Raw genomic sequence first — 19521 nt, forward strand, 5'->3', positions numbered from 1 at the left:
CAGCCCAACACTCCATTTGGAGGGGGATAAAAGCATAATATGGCCTTGGCTGGAGGTTAAACCTCAAATACAGAGCCTTCTTTAAAGCCTGTTCGGCCTTCCCTGCAAAGGCAGATGGGCACGGTGGCCCTGGGCCTTGCCTGTCCTTCATGGTACGGGATCCCTTCAGCCCGAGCTGGGGCAGCTGTGAACATCATCCCAGACCCGAAGAACCAAGGTGACTGCCAGCAACTCCTGACAGCATGTCTCTCTCTCACACATGACGCACAAATGTGCACGCGTGCGCGTGAACACTCCCTGGTCTCCTCTGGAAGGTTACAAATATTGGAGGACATGGAAGGAAAAACAAGATGCTTTGCTTACCCCTGGCCCGTTGCCTTGCTCATAGAGCCGATCTGGGTCAGTGAAAGAAAAATGCGGCCTTGTGCACACATTCCTTTCTTTTCCATATCAAATTAAAAGGTTTGTGCCCACTTTACTTTTTGGGCACAATCTTCCTGTCAGATTGTAATTAGTGTGCCTCAGAAAGGACAATATTCTCAAAGCACATAAGCAGCACTGCAAAAACACTGAAACAGACAGCTGTTCCTATCTTTTCACCCCTTTCTGAAGAAGGGAAGGCAAACCATGCTGGGACACAGGGACCAAAGAAAGGAAAGAAGTCCCTTGTACATAGTAGCTGTTCCCTGAGTTTACCGCCAGTGCCCAGAGAACCTGGGAAAAGCCAGGTTCTAGATGGGTTAGGCTTGGAGAAGAAAAGGGTCATCATGGGAGTAGCTGGTATAAGCCGTCATGGGAGTAGCTGTGTGGCCCACCCAGGAGCAGCAGACCAGCAGCAAGAGTGCTGGCTGTGGGCAGTGGGTACAGCCTTAACCCCCGGGGGGCCTGGCCTGTGTTGCATGGGCCCAGCAGACTGCCTTTACAAGAGGGTGCTCATCTCCCGCTGTGTGCTGGGAAACCCACCTGCCTCGGTCTCTAGGACAGCCCAGCGCAGCTCCAGGCACAGCTGCGGCTACAAGAGTCACAGCAACACTAGCCCGGAGCGCTGCAGCACGGGGACCTGGGAGTGACGGCTCACATACTTGGGATGAACTTCAGTTACATGGAGACCAGGCCACAGGCAACGGTGAAGTGAATTTTTGTTAACTGAGATTTTACCCAGACCTGTCTTGCTGCGCTTGTGCGGTCTCACCACGCTGTACTGTGCCCGACAGACAGCAGGACAGAAGGCCACAGGAGGGTAGCAGCAGCGAGGCGCCGTGGCTCAACGTGCCCCTCTGAGACGTGGTGTCTATTTGCAAAGCTGACCTAATGCACAGCCTCGCAGCTCTCCACCCCTGAAGGGCCTAGAGGGACACAGAAGCCTTTGTTTAGCGGCAACAAAGGCAAAGTCATGGTGGAGTGGACCCTGAAGTGACGTGGGGCGCCCGCCCGCAGGCGCTGGCTGGAGCAGGTGCAGAGAGACGGGGCAGAGGAAGTGGGTGTCAGCCTGAGCCCCACCGCCTGCCTGTGGGAGGCCCCCTTGCATGCCCAACACAAGCCCAGGGTGAGGCGGCACTTCTCTGCCCCACCCGCCCGCACAGACAGAGACCAAATTCAGGGTTTGACACCGTAGCTAAAGCTGCTCAGTAGACTTCACCGGGCCGCCTGCTGAGCTACCCCCTCAAGGGTAAAACCCCCCAAAGGCCTTTCCATTACAACCTGGTGGTAAAGCAGAAAGGACCATCATTAGGTCCAGAAACTACCAGGTGCCGTGAAAGGGGAGGGGTAGGGCATGAAGCTTGTGTTTCCAGAAATGAAAGAAGGAAAGAAAAGAGAGAGGGAGGGAGGGAGGGAGAGAAGGGAAGGGAAGAGGAAGGGAGAGAAGGAAAAAAAGAAAGAGAGAGACAGAGAGACAGAGAGAGACAGAGAGACCACAGAATCACGAGGAAGGAGAAATTGTCACCAGGACATGGGGCAGAGTTGCTGAGGCTGGAGCCGGATGGCAAGAAGGGTTAAATTTATGTTCCATTACAAGTCCCCTTTTTTTTGGTTTCATCTTCTCGGTAAAACACATAACTTAAAATGAAATCAAATATTAAAAATGACAGACTATATAAGTGCTGTGAGTAACTTCAGGTCACGGAGGGAGGGAAAGCCGGCGAGTTGTCAGGGACTATCTGTCAGAGTGAATTAGAAACAATCAACAGAGACTGAGGGAAGGCGATTGTTATTAAGCGGCGGGGCTGTGCGCAGGCTGCCCAGATGTGGCCATGCATATAAAGGACAGGAAGCAGCAGCTTAATTCAGGAAGCCCTGGCCAACAGGGCCGCAGACAGGAGAAGAGTCCTTTGTCGCTAATAAGCTGGAAGTTACTTTGATAACAGCAGGGTTAGGCTGGAGAATAAAACACACTGCTTCCACTACCACACACCATTAATATCACAGAAATGTGGTCGGAAGGAGCGAACGGCACAGGCGGGCTTTGCCAGCGGCCTCCCCACCACCGGACACCAGGCCCCGAGGCCCCACGTCACCCAGTACCGCCCCGCCTGCAAGGGCTGGGCTATTTCTGACCACATCGATGACTGTCACCGTCCCGAAATGTCACAGGGCCAAAAGAGAATCACGATAGTATTTCACTATTTCCCAGCTGCAGGCCCACCCGTCTCACTGGCCTGTGGGGAAGGTACGAGCCGGGTAACCAGCCTCCAGATAATGAGGTCCACGGATGCAGCAACGGAAAACAATTTTACATGCAGACAAGGCCCGATTTCATAAGAAATTACTTATGCAGGCGTTCTGCAATTATCCTGTGATACTTTCAGGCAACAGTCTGACAGCAGTTGTGCAAACAATAAAGGGATTACGGAAATAAAAACAAATAATATCACACACAGACACTCCCGTTGCATGTGGAGGGGATGAAGGGAGTGGACAGGGTGAGGGAGCCAGGCAGGGCCACCAGGACGTGAGGTCAGAGGCGCGCCGACCCCTGCCCAAGGCCTGGCTCCACCTGCAGATGGCCGTGTGGGGTCACCCCATCCCAGGAGATGCAGGGCCCCTGCTTGCCTTGCAGGGGCCACCAATGCATGAGGAGCAGGAAGGGACACACAATGGCTGGGTTGAGCAGCCTGCAGTCTTCTCTCTCACACCAGGTGGCCTTCCTCTCACAGGAGGCCAGGACCTTCCTGAAAGCAGCCCCACGATTGGCAAGGGGACGGGGTGGTTCTGTCACCCAATCCTGAGGGAAGGCATCAGACTCATCCATCACTGTGTCCCCAAACTAGACATGGGCAGGTGCCCTGCAACTCAGCCATTGGGGAGACAGACAGTGGTGGAATGCCCAGACCCGCAAAGGGGCGCCCTGACCCCCTTCCCCAGCAGTGACGTGGAACGACCGTCCATCCGCCCCCCGCGAGGCCACTCGCTGGGGCAGATCCGGAGGGTCGTGGCCAAGGACCTGGTCAGATGTGCATTCCTCCCATGCAGCCGGGACCTGGACCTGGCCTCCCTGCGGTAGGAGAACGCAGGCCCCAAGCGTGAGGCCCAAGACCAGCAAGGGAGCCTTCCCTCCGGTTCGCCACGCTCCCAGAGCCTGGTGTCCTGTAGGCGGCCCGTGCTGCGTGCCTCCTGTGGGTGTGACCCAGGGCTCGGTGCCATAACCCAGTCCACAGATACACGTTCAGGGCCGAAATTAGCTGCCAACATTACTCCTCTTTCCTTAAAAACCATCACTACCTGGGAAAACTCTGTCCATATCCCCAAGTGGCTGTGATTGGTGAGAGCTGAGCGGCCCTCCAATGGGGTCAGCTCTCCCCAGGGGCTCTGCACACACCCAGCTCCAGGCACTGACCATCTGGACCCCGAATGTGGGTTTAGGACAGCTCCCCAGAGGGAGAGGAGGCCTGCCCAGGACACAGGACAACAGGCTGGGCCAAAGCCTCTCTGGGAGGCCCTCTCCCCAGTAACAGAATGGGGCAGAGTCCAAGCCGTCCCGGGGCTGAGCTGGCTTCAGCACTGATCTCATCTGTCCCAAACCCCCGGGGTTTTGTAGCCCTGATGTGTGCCCACTGCAATATCTGAGGCCAGGTGTGGGAACGCACAAGCAGGCCCTGGCCTGGCTGCATGCTGGGCGTTGGCAGGCCTTGGACTGTGCAATCCTTACATTCCCGGGCATTTGGAGCGCGCGTCAGGTTGCTATGTGTTGGGTTTGCTTAAGCCCAGAGGCAACAGGTTCTACTGATGACCAACAGCAGAGGAGAGGGCTCTGACTGCTGACCACTCACAGTGCGGGGCTGTGACACTGCCAGCAACCCCAACAGGAGGCTAAGAGCTGCCCCTTGCTCTCCTACACTGCCTGAGGGGTGGCCTGTTGTGCTCAGGTGGAATGGGTGGGGCACAAATGTAACTGGGTCTCTCTGGCTCTGCTGAGATGACCGGGTGTGAGACCTTAGGCGAGCCCCTGCCCTACTGCCTCAGTCTCTTCACTCATCAAATAAAGGTGGCTTGGACCACCAAGGTATCTGCCAGCTCTCGTGATCTATGGGTCTATGAATGACCTGGAATTCCTGGAGGGGCGGATGGCGGGGGCAGGGGGGAGGAAGAGGCCTAAACTGTAACCACCAAGAATCTTGACTCTTAAACTCACCCTGCCTATTATTAGACTACCCACGAATCAGCACAAATGAAGTGATTACGACCTTCCTCTCATGGACGGAAGGTGCCTGCAGGGGCCACAGGAGCCTTCCCCCTGCAACGCTCCCCAAGCCCATAGCTGGGGGGCTCGGCCCTCCCTGGGCTGCACAGGAAGCTAATGCCGGATCCAGAGGAGCAGCCAGGGGGCACTGTCATGCGTCACCAGTGGAGCTGGACACCTTCCCTGCCCTCACGGGGCCTGCAGTGCCTGGACGCCCAGCGTGGACGTCACCAGGACACCCCTCAGGCCTCAGCAATAGCTCACCAAGAACCGCTTCCAGCCACTTGCAGAATTCTGGCACCTGGAAGCATCTCCAACCTGGGAAGGTGGGTTTCTCCAGACAACCCTCTGGTGAAAAGCATACACATAAAAGAAAGTGCCCCTCTTCATGGTGTGCAAAGCCACACCCCTCCCAGAGCCCCCTGTGCTCCAGCCTCGCTGGCCTGCAGGTTTCCCCACCCCAGACCCTTTGCACTTGCTGTGCCCTCTGCCTGGAATGCTCTTCCTCCAGACCTGCACCCCTGGCTTCTCCATGTTCTTCACACCTGTCACTCCCCATGTGCCTCCCTCAGGGGGCTGTTCCTGAGCTGAGCACCCACCCCCCTCAAGTACAGAAACCCTTCCCCCTTCCTCACCGCAGGCATTTACCGCTACTCCACACCATTTTATTCATACGGCCTTGTTTTCTGCCTCCTTCTCTCAGATGTGAGCGCCCCGAGCGAACCTGTTTAGACCCAGGCTGCTCCAGGGCCAAGGGACCAGGCTCCAGAGTCAGGATGAAGCATGCTCAAACCTTGACCTTACCATCCACCAGCTGTGTGGCCTGAGGAAGCCCACTCCACTGTTTCCACAGCTGGGAAATGGAACTAGACAGTATCTGCCTGCTAGGGGGCTGCTGGGGGTGCAGGACCTCAGGCGGGAGCCTGCTGCACCACCCTCCCTCTCGGGTCAAGCCATCGCTGACTGTGGTTTTCTCTGGGGTCCAGTGAAAGTGATGGACTCACATCCCGCAGCAGTCAGCAGCTCCGGGGAGATTGCGGGGCTCTACCTCCCTGAGCCTGAGCTCTCCTGGTGGAGATCAAACCTGACGCAAAGCCCCACACACGTATGCAGGGCTTATCATCATTATCACACAGAAATTACAATTATTCACTCCTCCTCTGCACTCCCAAAGCACCCCCAGTGCAGCATTTAACTACAGTAATTACTGTGCGGGAAGGCTGTTGACTCATGCGTCTGCACCAGGACAGCGGGGCCGCCTGGGGACAGCAGGTGCCACAGCGGGATCAGCACCCCAAGTCCACGGTCCTGCCCGTACCCACGTAAAGTGGGGGCCACTCTGCGTCTGTAGGTGGAGGGAAGACCTATGGTCTCTGAAACGCTTTCCTTCTGGAAGTCACTGGCGCCACAAGCCAGTGAAGGACAAGCCTAAGGAGGGGGGACAGTCAGGCCTGGCGACTGCGCCTCCAATCCCTGGACGCACTGGAAAGCCACTCTGTGACGGGACATGGAGGCGCTGGCTGATGTGTGTGGCAGGTTCCGTTACCGACGGGTCCCTGAGGTTGTCTATGGAATGGTCCACATTTAAGCCAGTCAATGGGGTGGCCGTCTGGTTATCCCACAGCCGCATTCATATAGAATTTTAAGTACGATTTTAAAAGTCCTGTGTCCACTTCAAAGGATTGGGAGGACATCGATGGAGAGGAGTGGGAGCAAGACTCCCCTCCAGGTACCTTTAAAAGTCCAGAGATGTTGCAGGGTTCTGGGGCAAGGGTCCAGCTTCAAGGCCAATGCACCTGGGCTGCAGGGGCTGCAATGTCAGCGAGAGGCTGGGAATGAGGTGCCCGCATGCTCTCTGCCCGTCTCTAAGACCCGTCCCCTTCCTGGTCCCCCAGAGCACAGAATTTGCTCCTGGATATGAAGTTCCAATTCTACCTCCAGGTCACGTGACCCCAAAACCACTGCAAGATGTACGTTCTCCAAGCAGGAAAGTCTCCCCACCTTCCCATGGCCAATCCCGAGGATACCACATCTTTGTTCTTCATCTTCTATGAGGCCAGAGCACACCACGGCAACTCCCTCTGTGACGTGCATGCCCCAGTGGTAGAATGCCTGGCTAGGCTGGTGCCACCCTCTGTTCTAGAGCCTTAGCCCCCATGCGCAGGAAGGCTACGTCTCAGTCATAGAAGAAGCTCCAGCCACTGCAGCCCCTCCCTTGTGGTCTCCCCACGGGGTCAGACATGGCGGTGTATTCTGTCTTTTCTTCCCATCCCAGTGCGGGCCAAGGGGACATGCAGCCCCCTCGCCATGCCTCCTCTCCCACCTCAAGAGGCAGAGAGCATGCAATGGCACAGGCCCAGCCGGTGCGCTGCTTCCCGGGGAAAGCCAGCCTCGCCCATCGTCCCTACCTGCGGCCTCAGCAGTGACGCTGTGCTGGGCCTTCAGAATCCTGAGCATCCACGCGGCAGAATTCCTGCCATCAATGTAGCAGCTAGATATTGTGAGACTCCTAACTCCCCCATCTGTGTTTTGCCTCCCAAGAGGGAAAATAGTCTTCACAGACATTCCCTTATCTGGCAGGCAAATTCTAAACCTCACTGGCAACCGCAGGCTTGTTTTCCCAAGCAAACAGCTATGGAACCAAAAATTGTTCTGCCTGCGATATGCTGAGGAGGGAACTAGCCAACAGCTCAGCCTGTGGGCGGTCCCCATCGCCAGAGGTCCCAGCACTCCCGGGAGCCGGGCAAGCAAGGGAAGCCCATCTGCTGACTGAGGCCACCACCCACCACGCCTTTTTCTGAACATAGATACACCCGCCACGAAGCTGATGGAAACCACACACCCAGGTGAGAAGTCAACACTTCCTAACTCACATAAAGGGGTAAAGAAAAGGCACACGTCCAACCCTTTTGCTACCGGCTTTTTCCTGGACAAGAGCACACGAGACAGGGGCACCACGGCTGCCCTGGGCCCTGCCACCAAGCGTGCCATGGCGCCCAGACCCTCGCTTTCCATTTTAGGGCATTTCCCTTCATGTGTCCTCGCCCTTCCCACTCTCCATACTGGGACCCTGCACCTGTGCCGCTGCTAATAAACCAAATCGCATGATAACTGTGGAAGCCTAATTGATAGGGGCCTTTATCGACTGGCCTTGATGTCTATCTGAGGTTCTCAACAGCCAAGATTTAAATGTTTCATTTTATTTTTAACTTTCCCTTTTCCACATTTCAGCAATGTCAGGCAGAGAGGTATGGTTTTACTATCAGAAAGAGTCATGGTGCAGAATAATTTATGACTTCAGCTTGGGCTTTCAGAAAAGCTATTTCAAATCTTCACTTTGATTTGGTTGTATCAAAACTACTCAAAATAACAGCGGCACTTTCTTGGAACCAGAATATGTTAGCAGCACCTCATGATTTCAAACTGAAGCCTCACATTTATCCCAGAAGAAAACTTGAGAAAGGAATTAAGCCACAGAGGGGAACATAACATTTTTTTCAGGACTCCTTTGTTACCCTCCCACCCATCCCCAAATGCACACATGGCTCCCCCATGGGAAAAGGTCCTGCCAGCCCAGAGCTTGTGGGCAGGTAGAGGGCCCCCACCTGGGAGGAGAGGGAGGGGGGCTGTTGGGTTGGAATCTGTGTTAGGTCAACTGGACAAAGCAGGAGGCAATGATGTGTGTCCAGGGCAACAAGCTCTAATATGGTAAGACTTACCTTAGCAGTTTAACTGCATACTTGTCTTAAGGACTGTCAGTCTGATGCGAAACACCAGAAAAGACGCAGCTGGTCCAGGCTCTGACACACTGCCAGAGGGGTATCCCGCGTCCCTGTCACAAAAGAAAATATAGAAAGAAATGATGGAAAGTGAAATGTAACAAATTCACCAAATCACAGCACTATGCAGAGGTCAAGGAAATTCAACGGCAAAGGTTAAAGATGAAATCAAACCCGGTGTGTGAGAATGAAAATCCATCCCAATGCAAGGCCACCGGTGACGTGCGGTAGACAAGAAGCTAAATACTGCCTAGCACTGGGATCTTTCATTTTCATCAGATCAATAAAAGCTTATATTTATCAGGACTGCAAGCAGCTGCCACTTCTGACAACCTCCACTTTATTTTCTCACTCCTTGCGCTGTATCAGGGCAAAAAGGAGAGGAGAAGCCGCTTTTAATGCTATTTACACCTGAAGACACAATCCCATTAAGAGGTCCTGTTTTGTTAAAGAAGCAGGGCTTGATATGATTCTATTGGCAGGAGCGGGAAGCCCCTTTGTTCCCCCCCCAGGCCCTGTCCTCCGCAGTCCAGACCCAGCAAGGACGCTTCCTGACACCAAGTCCGCCTGCCTGCGAGCACTTTTTTGTTCAAACTCACCATTTACAGAGACAGAAAAGGCTTTCTGCTAAAACAGTTACCACTCTAATCATCTGTACAACAATATTTGCTATCAGGCATTCTAAATAGATTATCACCAGTCCATCTGTGTCATTATTGATTTATAAGGCTTTAAGCAGCTTTAGAATGGAAGCTTTCGCACTGAAGGGTTTCTTGTCTAAATCAGAGCTGCGCTCCAATACAGCAGCCATCACTCAGGATATTGTTCTTAAAATCATAACAAGAAGGAGAAAATGATAAATGGCTTGTAATATACTGATCCAAACTGATATGCAAATCTTGTTTTTTAAATATATTACTTGAGTAAAAAGAGGCATCATTAACATATGAATGCTGTATGCAAATTAGGTGACAGAGCAGATGTTGCCGCATGTAATTGACCTATATGTGAATTGCATCAGAACCCTTAACTCTATTAATTCACTACCCAGTAACTAGATATTGTCCAAAAAGTACATTCTTTGAAACCATATACTGGAAGCAAAGCTGACAGGGTTCCAAGGATTCTGAAACAAGGTCACTGTCACTAGTATTTTGCTGTCATCTGCATTGCCCTTCTTATGGATGACATCATCACGGGGCCGTGTAAATCGATCACTTAATAGCATTTAGAAAATACTGCAGTGGGGAACAGGTTATAAAAAAAAATGCCCCAGTTTTATTCTTTTTCTTGGCAGAAATGTCATACCTCTTAAACTGAGGGTTTGTGCATGAGTGCACTGTGAAACTCACAGATGCCATTTTATTCCCCGTCTTTATTTTTCCACTTCTTCTCAGAATGACATTAAATTGTATTAAATAGCCTTTTGTCCACAGGGCACAGACCACCCCGCATATGATAATGTATTAATGCCCCACGTTCCAGCCACTGAGCTGAGACACTCGGAGAGTTGGAGGATAAGTATGAAGCGCCATTGTGTGTACAGCCTGCTAACGACTGTGACACATACTAATAGAAACATACCTAATAAATTACTGCTTTCAGGTCTAGCAAGCTGACATTTCTCTGCAAGGGACAATTTTATATTTGTGGCACAGAACAAAATTGCTTCATATGAAGCCACTGTGGATTAGCATAAAAATTAACACTTAAATTTCAGCTTATTTTCCACCCTCTCCTCCTGCCACAACAATCAATTCCTCTTATAAATCTGATTAGATTTTATGATGCTTATTATTCAGAGCATGTCTCAACACAGCATTCACAGGCTTGAAGACTATTTGTTTAAATAGAAAAAAGAAGCAGATAAATCTATAGGTATTTTTTATTACCCCATTCCCCACCAGTTTCTTTCTCATATTGTAACATCGGTAATTGATTGCACACATTAATTAACATGTAAGGTAGAAATTCTGCATTATGCATGATTTATTTTCCTATCCGGTGAGGAGGTTTGTCTGCTGCCCTTGTGTTTCTAGGACATTGGGCTCGATTCTGGTCCAGACATAAACGCCAATGCTCATTGCTCCTGAAAGTTATTAATGTCAGATATGAAATGAGATTTTTGATTTCACCTGCTTACTAATCCACAAAAGCTGTTTTGAGTGATACAGGCTTAAACGCCGAAACTTGAAATGACATATTGCTGTATCTGATAACATGCAAATATGTTCATCAGGCACAATTTAGCAGCAGAGAATAGCAACACTTTTATAACAAGTCTAGGCCAAAAATGGTGCTTAATTAAACAAGTCATGAAAAATGGCATTACAAGGAGACTGTCCAGTGCACACCAGGCTTTCCAATGATCTGCGTTGCTACGTGTCCCACGCTTTCCACTAAAACGGAGGGGAAAAGAACTTTCCGAGCACATCACCTATGCTAAAGCAAGGTTAACAAAACCATGCCCACACTAAGAACCTCAAATTGGCCATGTATTCTTCTTAGATTGTAATGGAAACAGCCTATATTTCTCCATTTGAAGACGACACTTCACTCTCTGTCTTAGTGGCTTCAGTGATTTATATGGTTGACTCCTTCACAAATAAACCAGAAGAGAAATTAATATTATACCCGGCCCCACTGTTGGCTGCCCTGAGTTTATCGCTGTGTATTTTAAATCAAGTAGAGCAATAAGCCAAAGGACGGTTGGATGGTGAGGGCAGGGATGGGTGGGGGCGAGGTGGACAGAGGATAAGCACACAGGAGGGAGACGTGTGCCTTCTCAAGTGTATGCTTCCGTTACCTAGGGAACGGGGGTATAGTAAGGACTCTTTTGATTGGCCGTGAGTTGAGGTTCAATGTGGGTGGGACTCTGGTACACAGGTAAACAGGCCACCTGAGCATGGCTTCTGGCGGGGGAAGTTTCATGAGTCCTGGGGGAAGGAGGGCACCTTGGGAGTTTGGTAGAGTCTAAAGGAGGGCAGGCTGAGTTTCCAGCTGGCCACCAGCAGGCCTTCCCTGCAGGGAGGAAAGCGTGCCTACAGTGGCGAAGGCTGGACACACCTGGTGCCAACAGGTGCTCCAAACAGCCTGCGTGTGTGAAAGCCACATGCCAGCGTTCTACTTGCCGAAAGGGTCCTTGCAGCCAGATACTAAAACACACTCTGTAAAGCAGAAAGAGCTCATGCATGATCAAATTTTGGAGTCATGCATGATAAAAAAAAAAAAAAAAAAAAAAAAGTTGAGTGTGAGAGCAAACAGCCATCTCAATAAACCAACGATCATCCACAGGTAAGCCATCACCTCTGTTCACGACAGCGACTCAGGGCTCCACGCCCCAGTTATCTCTAATCCTTACTCATTTGGCGGAGGCCGGTCCTTCCCCAGACAGTTCAAGTCCAAGTGTAAAACACTCTCATCCTCAGCCTGGCTTCTGGTCAACCCTACTACTATCGCTAGAAATCACACGTCATCTTTGGATTGCGCTCCATGGTTTCTGTGCTTTCAAATACAGAATCTCAACCAGTGAAACAGGCACCACAGCATTCATCCCACCTGTCTTCCAGGGACAAAGTGACACTTAAAAGCAAAAAAATGGACAGAAACTGTTTGGTGGAGAAAGAGAAGGAAACGCTCGAGTTCTGCGTGACCCTGGACCCTTTTCTTCCCACTGCCCGTCACTGTGTCTCCTGCCCACTGCACATTTGCCCCTCACAAGACCATGGGGACAGACAACCCCTCCTTCCAACCTGTCACACCACAGCCCTGGCTCCTGGACTCAGCTGTCTGCTGCTTTCCGGAGGGTGGGGGGGACTCTCCCAGTCCACTATCCACCAGCAGCCGACATATTGAAGGGACCCAGGGAGCCCCACAAACTCTCAGGCCATGGCGACGGCCAGGGGAAGCAGGCCTCAAAGACCCCGGCACACAAGTGACATCTGGATCCCATGGTCACAGTGGATAGGCTTAGCCTGCACCTCGTGAAGGCCCATAATTCTCCCTCAGGGCCCCGCCACCAGCACTATTTACCCACCTTCAGGTGTCCCCACGCTCAGTGATGAGAAGGACGCCCAGAGTCCACCCTGGGCCATGGTTAAACCACTCCACATTTCTCCAGAGCCTTTAATGAATTTCAAAGTGTTGTGTTCTTTGAATGAACAAATTTGAACAAATAGGTGAATAAATGAATGAATGCACAAAGGCATGCATGAATAGATGGGTGGATGGATGGACGAATAGAATGATGATTGAAAGAGTTAAAAAAAAGGTAATAAATGCTTGAATCAATGCATCAGTGCAAAAATATATATGTAAATGAAAAACAGCCTTATGCATGAATGGAAGACTGCCACTGGTATCTTTTTAATGAGTAAGTATATACATGAGCTGGTACAGCGTGCCCACCTAGTGGGCTGATGTCAGATATGAGAAGAAATAGGAAGCAAGGTCGTGTTTACTGTTAAGTGTTTGGTCACCCATTCTTGGCTCCCTTCCCATATCTTACCACACAAACTCCGAGATATCCCTGTGGGATTCTGCAGAGACCCTCAGACTCGGGAGAAGGGAGACAGCATCCCAGTCTTCTGCCTGAAACTTCAGGACAGAAGACTCAGCTGTTTCTGTCCAGGAGACACCTGGCTTTGGTCAGTCCTGTACCTGCTGACATGGATAGACTCTTTCTGGGAGGCGGGAGTCACGACCATCAGGAGTGCAGACCCTGGACGGAGCCCAGTAAGCTCCAGAACTGGCACCAAGCCGTCCTTTCTTCATTTCTAGAATGGAAACCATAAATCTGAAAGGGCTTAGCTCAGGGTCTGGCGCTGGTCACCACTGTCTGACACTGCTGGGCAGTTTTGTCCTGGGGCTTCTGGGCCCCCTGCCAGCGGCGACTTTCTTCCCAAGTGGACACCCATCTCTACAAAGTGTGCTGGGGCTGGACCACAGGAACCCACCCCCACGATTCCTTCTGAGTTTGTATGTTATTTCTTCTACCAAGCTCCACCTCAGTAAAGACATTTTCTATCTAACAAGGCCATACAGAGTCAATCTTGGTGATCTTTTGCATTTCTGTGGAACTTCGTTTCTCATATCCAGAACTGAGGACTTGGTCTAGATCCACGTTTTTTCCGTGTGTTCTAGCAGGGTCCTTTCCGAGGAAACCTTCCCACAGTGAGCTGACAAGAGCACGACTTCTCCCGCCCACACTGCACAGGAGAACCCAGAGTCCTTCCCTTTCTTGGCGACCAGGCCTCTCCTTGCAACACCTGGAATCCCGTGTAAGCCAGTTTGAGAATCACTGGAGACTTCCTGATGCCCAGAAACTTGGTACTCGGTGGCAGCAGTCACGGTGGCCTAGGAGCCAAGCCCAGCACAGGCATCGGCCGAGTCAGCCTGGGCTGCACAGGGGCAGAGGGACTAGGACGCCTCCCCACACGGACGGGACTCCAGCCCCAATTAGCCAGCTCGGCCTTCCTTCTGCCTCCAGCCCTGTCACCAACTCCCAGCTAGAGGCCAGTCCCCTTCGAGGCAGGTGGCCCCAGACCCAAGCACGACCCCGGGGAAGCCCTGCCTCAGACTGTCCGGGGCAGTAAGAACCTGAGACCCTGTCTTACACAAAGCGGCCATAAGACAGTCAGAGCTTTTCTCCCCGGAGGAAGACATGAACTCATCTGAAAGGTCTGCTTTTTCCTTGTCCCTCCCAGCTCAACTAGACTGGGGACGACGAGGCCCAGATTTCACTCATTAGCAAAGCACCTTCACCTTATCCGTATCTGCTTATACCTGCACCATTTATACTTTTGTCTTGAAATTGACTCAGATTTCTTTAAATCAATTTGTTGCAAACAGAAATGTTATATAACACTGCTGTAAATAAAAGACTATATTTATTCCCCATCTAAATATGTAAAATAGATGCCTAACTATATCAACGAGAAACACATTCGGCCACGGTGAATCTGCAGTCTCCTCGTAGCACTGAGGAAACTGTGGGAGCAGGGAGCCGCCTGTGCATGAACCCCTACTCCGTCACACTGACTGTAGACACCTAAGACGCTGTGTGAGCCCCGTTTCCTCACCTGTAAAATGGGGATGGTGGTAGTACCTATCTCATAAGGTCATCGCAGGAATTAAGTTAAAGGAGATCCTTAATTAAAAGTGAATGAGATAGCGTGCCCAGCACATAGTCAGCTATTATAGTAGACTGAAGACCAGCCAGCGGGAAGGGAGACCTCAGAGAGCTGGCCCTCTAGTATGCGTCTCCCTCACAGCAGGGACTGACCTAGAGACTGAACCAGATAAGCACAGAGACCAGGAGCAAGGACATGGGCTGAGACTGGCAGCCCGGCCTCTCTGACCTCGGGAGTCCCTTCCCTTCAAGCCTCGACTCTCCCAACTGCACATTAAGGGGAGCAAACCCAGGGGTCTCAAAGGACCTTCTGACTGTGGGGAACTTGAAGCCTCGAGGCCACCACACGCCCAGCCTTGGTCAAAATAAACAGCCCCCCGCCCTCGCCCCAGCCCAGGAGAGGGAGGTGCAGCAGGCAGCCTCTGGGGTGTGGCAGGGCCGTAAGGGGAGACTCCAGAGCTCACAGTCCCCGAGACTTAAGGTCCAGCGTTGGCACAAGGAGAGAACGATGGAGGCGCACTGGGTTCCCAGCATGGCCTTGACGGGGGCCACGGCCACACCCCGGTCCCGTAACTGGGGGCAGGCCAGGGGTACACGTCAGCATGACCCACGCCCGTGGCGCCCAAGTGGATCGCCGCTCCCAGTCCCAGCCCAGCCTGTCGCCTGTGGTCATTACAACCGTCCCGTCCACATGTTCCCTGTGAGAGGACCGGAACAGTGGCACTTCACAGCCTGCATTCAGGGGTGCCCAACGCCAAGCCCTGTTGGTGAGATGTTCTCAGAGCAGAGTGTGCAGCTCTGTCCTGAGCAGCTCGGGGCCTCCCTCCAAGCACAGATTACCCCGTCCTCGTGGTCACAAGGGTTCATCTACAAATTTGGTCAGTTTCTCAGATACAACAAGAAGGGCATCCCCAGAAATCCGATGGAAACGCTGGGCCTCCTCCAGGAACAATGTTCACCTACATGTTGGATTTTAAATGCCACCTCAAAGAGGCCCTGGGGCTCCTCGGGGACCCCCAATCTGCAGCTCGCTGTGCATATCACCTCCTCCCACCCTGTCTCTGGAGGGGCGCGGGGTCCTTATGGCAGGCCCCCCCAGGCCCAACCCCTTCTGCCCCCCCCAACCCCCCGCAATGGGAGAGGGAGGGGCTGAGAAGCTCCTTCGCCTCAGTCCACTAAGCTGGGATGGCTGTTACAGAGACATGGCCACCCAGAGCCCAGGAACCACTAGGTGTGGCTTCTGGGAAAACACCCCCCACACAGAGTTCCCTTTGCAGCCATAAACACATGCTCTCTAAAATAGGCAATGTTGAGTCTCGGGTACAAAGTGAGGGTATGAAGCCGGCACTGTTTACAGTGTGCTGGACCCTGGGGACTTGCAGGCCCTTTTTGCAGAAACATTCAGGAGAAAGGCGCTTTCTTCGGAGTGGGCACTTGTCTTGCTCCCGGGCCAGCGGGGGGGTGCTACCATAGAAGGACTTAGCCAGGGACCCTTGTGTGTCCCCTGGGGGCGGGGCATAGCACCCCCAGGGGCAACTGCCCGGACAGGCTGAGGCAGGGACCCGCGCCTGCCTTTGGTCACTGCGGATGGACGGGTCATTCCCAACACACTCTGGCCAAGCATGATTGCCACAAAAACCAATTCAGTTATTCAGGTGTTTACTGCTCTCCAGCCTTTATTAAAACAAACAGGGTAAGAAAACAACAAAAAATGGTTTTTCTCATTTTGTTCTATTGTGCTGCTTGGCAACTTTATTGCACATTAGTTCACAATAAGCTGCCAATAAAGTTGGGTAAAATTAAACTCGTGCAGGAGTTTTTCCCTCAATAACTTTTGTCAGGGTGGTTTTTATTTTCAGAAGGATCTGAAATGCGGCATTATCTGAGGTTCAGAATTTCACTGTCTTAGTAGTTAACAACTTAACTCCTGAGTTTATGAATTCCAATCTCAGTTCTTTGAAAATGAGTTTGGCTTTACTGTTTGCTTCATACCAAAAAGGTCTTTGTAACAGTTTGTCTTTTCCTGTACGAAAACCACAACATAAAACCAGAATCTCCTATACTGTAATTAGGCTCAGAAAATTATGTGATTTCTAATTTAACAGAACCTCAGAACACTGCATAATCCACAACCTAAAGTCAACATTTGTTTGAATGGATGATTTCAGGGAAATATTTTTTTTTTTTTTAAGATAGCATTTGTGAATAGGCCAAAATGATTCAATTTAAGATAGCAAAAAAAATAAACATCTTGGAGTAAAAATAATGTGCCCTAGTAATTTGATTATAGTGAAAATCAAACATTGTGTGTTGTAAGCAAACAATAGGAATTTTGACGCAACTAAGCATCTCTCTGGCTATCTCACTATGATTTATACATCGAAAATGATGAATCTAATCACAACACCGGTAGATCAATTGCAGGTATCAGAGGTAAAACCAGAATAAATCATTGTATCACCGTGCTGGAAACAAACAGCAGATAGAAGGGGACTTTGGACTTTCTCCTGAAATCTGTTTCCAGGCATGCCACGCACAATTTGCCACGGAGAGGCTCAATGTATACAAAAAGGCATCTGATCCAAATATGCTAATGATTTTTACTGGTCAAGTCTTAAGAGTGAGGTTTATTTTTATGAGTATGCATTAATTAACCCAGCATGTATTATCTTTCAGGCTATCTTGCCAGGGACTTTCATTTAAACATGTTTATTGTGAAATGTTTGCATTCTCCACATTTGTGGCCCACACACAGATTATTTCATACTTTCCTTCAGAGCACTTAGAAAAGTTAAAAGGAGTTATTGTTTTTGATTAATGCCATTTTGGGGCAGTTAAAAAAAAAAAAGAAAAGAAAAGAAAAAGAAAAAAAGGAGCTCCAAATCCTAGCTCTGCATAAATTTCTTTGACATTACAAAAATGTCGGCACAGAGATGTGTGGGGGGCGGCCTTCGGCTCGTTTTGTGGTGGCCCCAGAAAACTGAACTTCATTAGCTTTGGTGTTTGCGTGAACTGGTGCGGAATAGCAATGGCCCGCTAGGCCGCAGCTGTCAATCACAAAGGGGGAGGCGGGCTCGTCCAGGCGGGGTGCCGCACAGATGGGAGTTCTAAGGCCTTGCCTGTCATCTTTTGATTAAGAAAAGGAAATGATTTCACTGAAAAGATATTCCCTCTTGTGTTGTTTTGTTTTAACTGAGTTTGTACTTTCCACCAAACTGGACATATTTATTGAGACTCATAAGTTACTTCACGATTACCAACATCACTGCAACCCCAACAAACTTTTTTTTCCCTTGCCAATTATCTAAATATCATAACTATAAAATAGCTTAAAACATTCTCCATACTGTAAACATCTTAGCTACAAAGCTTTGAGTGTAAACAGTGTGATGCATCAGAATGGTTTTAAGCGATGTTATAAAAACTGCTCTTAAAAACTAAACAAAAATGTAAAGCTTCCATCTGTTTTATGATTTTTCCACTGCTGAACGGCTGCTGTGTGCCAGCTCACTGAACCATGGTTTGCTAAAGAGATTGCTGGGGTCACAGACTGAGAAAACAAGGCCACGTCTCTAATGGGGGGATGTGTTTGCGTCTCCCTGACATGGCTGGAACCCAATGGAGGGGGCTGGGCAGGAGCGGGGGGCGCAAGAGGAACCCCTGCCTGTGAGCTGCGTTTTAGGGATGTCACTGCAGCAATTATCCGAGGTTGTTCGGTGACTCTGTGTCTGCAGCCTCAACGCACTCCTCCTTCCTCACCGACTTTTCTTTGGGGCCCTGCCTGTGCAAGGTAAAAATAGACCGCCCACTGCGTGCTGAAAGGAAGCACAGGCCTCCTGTCTGAGGACACATGCAGGTATGAGGACATCGTTCTGGGGCTGCCATGCTCCTCTGCTCTGAGCCCGGGGTCGGGGGCGAGAAGGTGCCCGAGCCGGTAGGAAGACCCTCAAAGATACTAGAAAACTGCCCTCCACCGGGAGGCTTGTCCGAAAGTGAGACTACGCTACACGGAAAGGTGAGACAAGAGAAAAGGAAATGGAACTGTGCTCAGAGGACACTGTGGCAGGGAGTCAGGAGCCGGGCAGGGCCCAGGACAAGCCCATGGGGACGGCACCACTGCCCGACACTCTGCCCTGAGGCCACTTCTGGGGAATCACAGTCAGCGTGACCACTGGGCTTGGGCTTCTTGGGCAGGCTACCTGGCCTCTGTTTCTCCCAAGCTGGAGACACTGGGGACTAGGAGCTTCTCTGGCTCCCCCAGGAGAGGCCCAGAGTGAGGGAGACACTGCTCATCAGCCCCTCAGGCCAGGCTGACCAGGTCGCCCTGTTCTCACTGCTCGCCTTTACAGACAGGGGTGTGTGACAGTCTGCCAGGGCCTGGGGTCGGCCTGCCCTCCTTGGGGTGGCAAATGCCACCCCTAGGACCTCCTCACATAGGGTCATCCAGCTTGCAGCTGTGCGTACCGCAAGGTGGGGATTATACACCGGTATCTGGGGGAGAAGGAAAACACTTAACTGGCGACGCCGAGGAGCCCACCCTGCCTGCAGAAGCAGACGCCCTTCAACTGCAGCGGCCACCCACCCACAGCCCCAGCAGCCCGTCTGGAGCAGGGCTGGCGCCGTCTTGGTCTCCTGTCCTCGTCTCCTCAGCACCCCCAGCTGTGGCCGTCCCTCCGGTCACTCCACAGTGCAGAGGGCTTGCAATGCCACACCCCACAGGGAGACCAACCCTCCCTTCCAGGTGGAGGAGTCTGTCTCAATGAATGGCTTTAAGGGTCAGAGCAGGAGGCCCGCTGTGGGCAAGGGACCCCCTGAATTCCCGGGAAGGCCAGCATATCAACGAGCAAAGTCCTGTGGGTGCCGGGCTCTGAGACCCCCGGGCACTGAGGGGGGCCCTCGGAAAGCAGAGCTGGGTCTGACCCCTGCTCGCTGCT

The 19521-nt window shown here is 51.5% G+C and overlaps 1 protein-coding gene across 4 annotated transcripts in view; it reads right to left on the bottom strand.

Moving 5' to 3' along the window:
- ZNF536 (zinc finger protein 536) overlaps positions 1 to 19521 on the bottom strand; it is a 395518-nt gene that overhangs the window by 267915 nt on the left and 108082 nt on the right. For all 4 annotated transcript variants that reach the window (XM_081032919.1, XM_081032920.1, XM_081032921.1 and 1 more), the window contains exon 2: positions 8398 to 8510. The gene's annotated coding sequence lies outside the window, so the exon portion shown is untranslated. The remainder of the gene's footprint in view (positions 1 to 8397; positions 8511 to 19521) is intronic.

Source organism: Rhinolophus hipposideros (assembly GCF_964194185.1).
Source record: "Rhinolophus hipposideros genome assembly, chromosome: 21".
In the NCBI taxonomy this organism is placed as follows: domain Eukaryota; kingdom Metazoa; phylum Chordata; class Mammalia; order Chiroptera; family Rhinolophidae; genus Rhinolophus; species Rhinolophus hipposideros.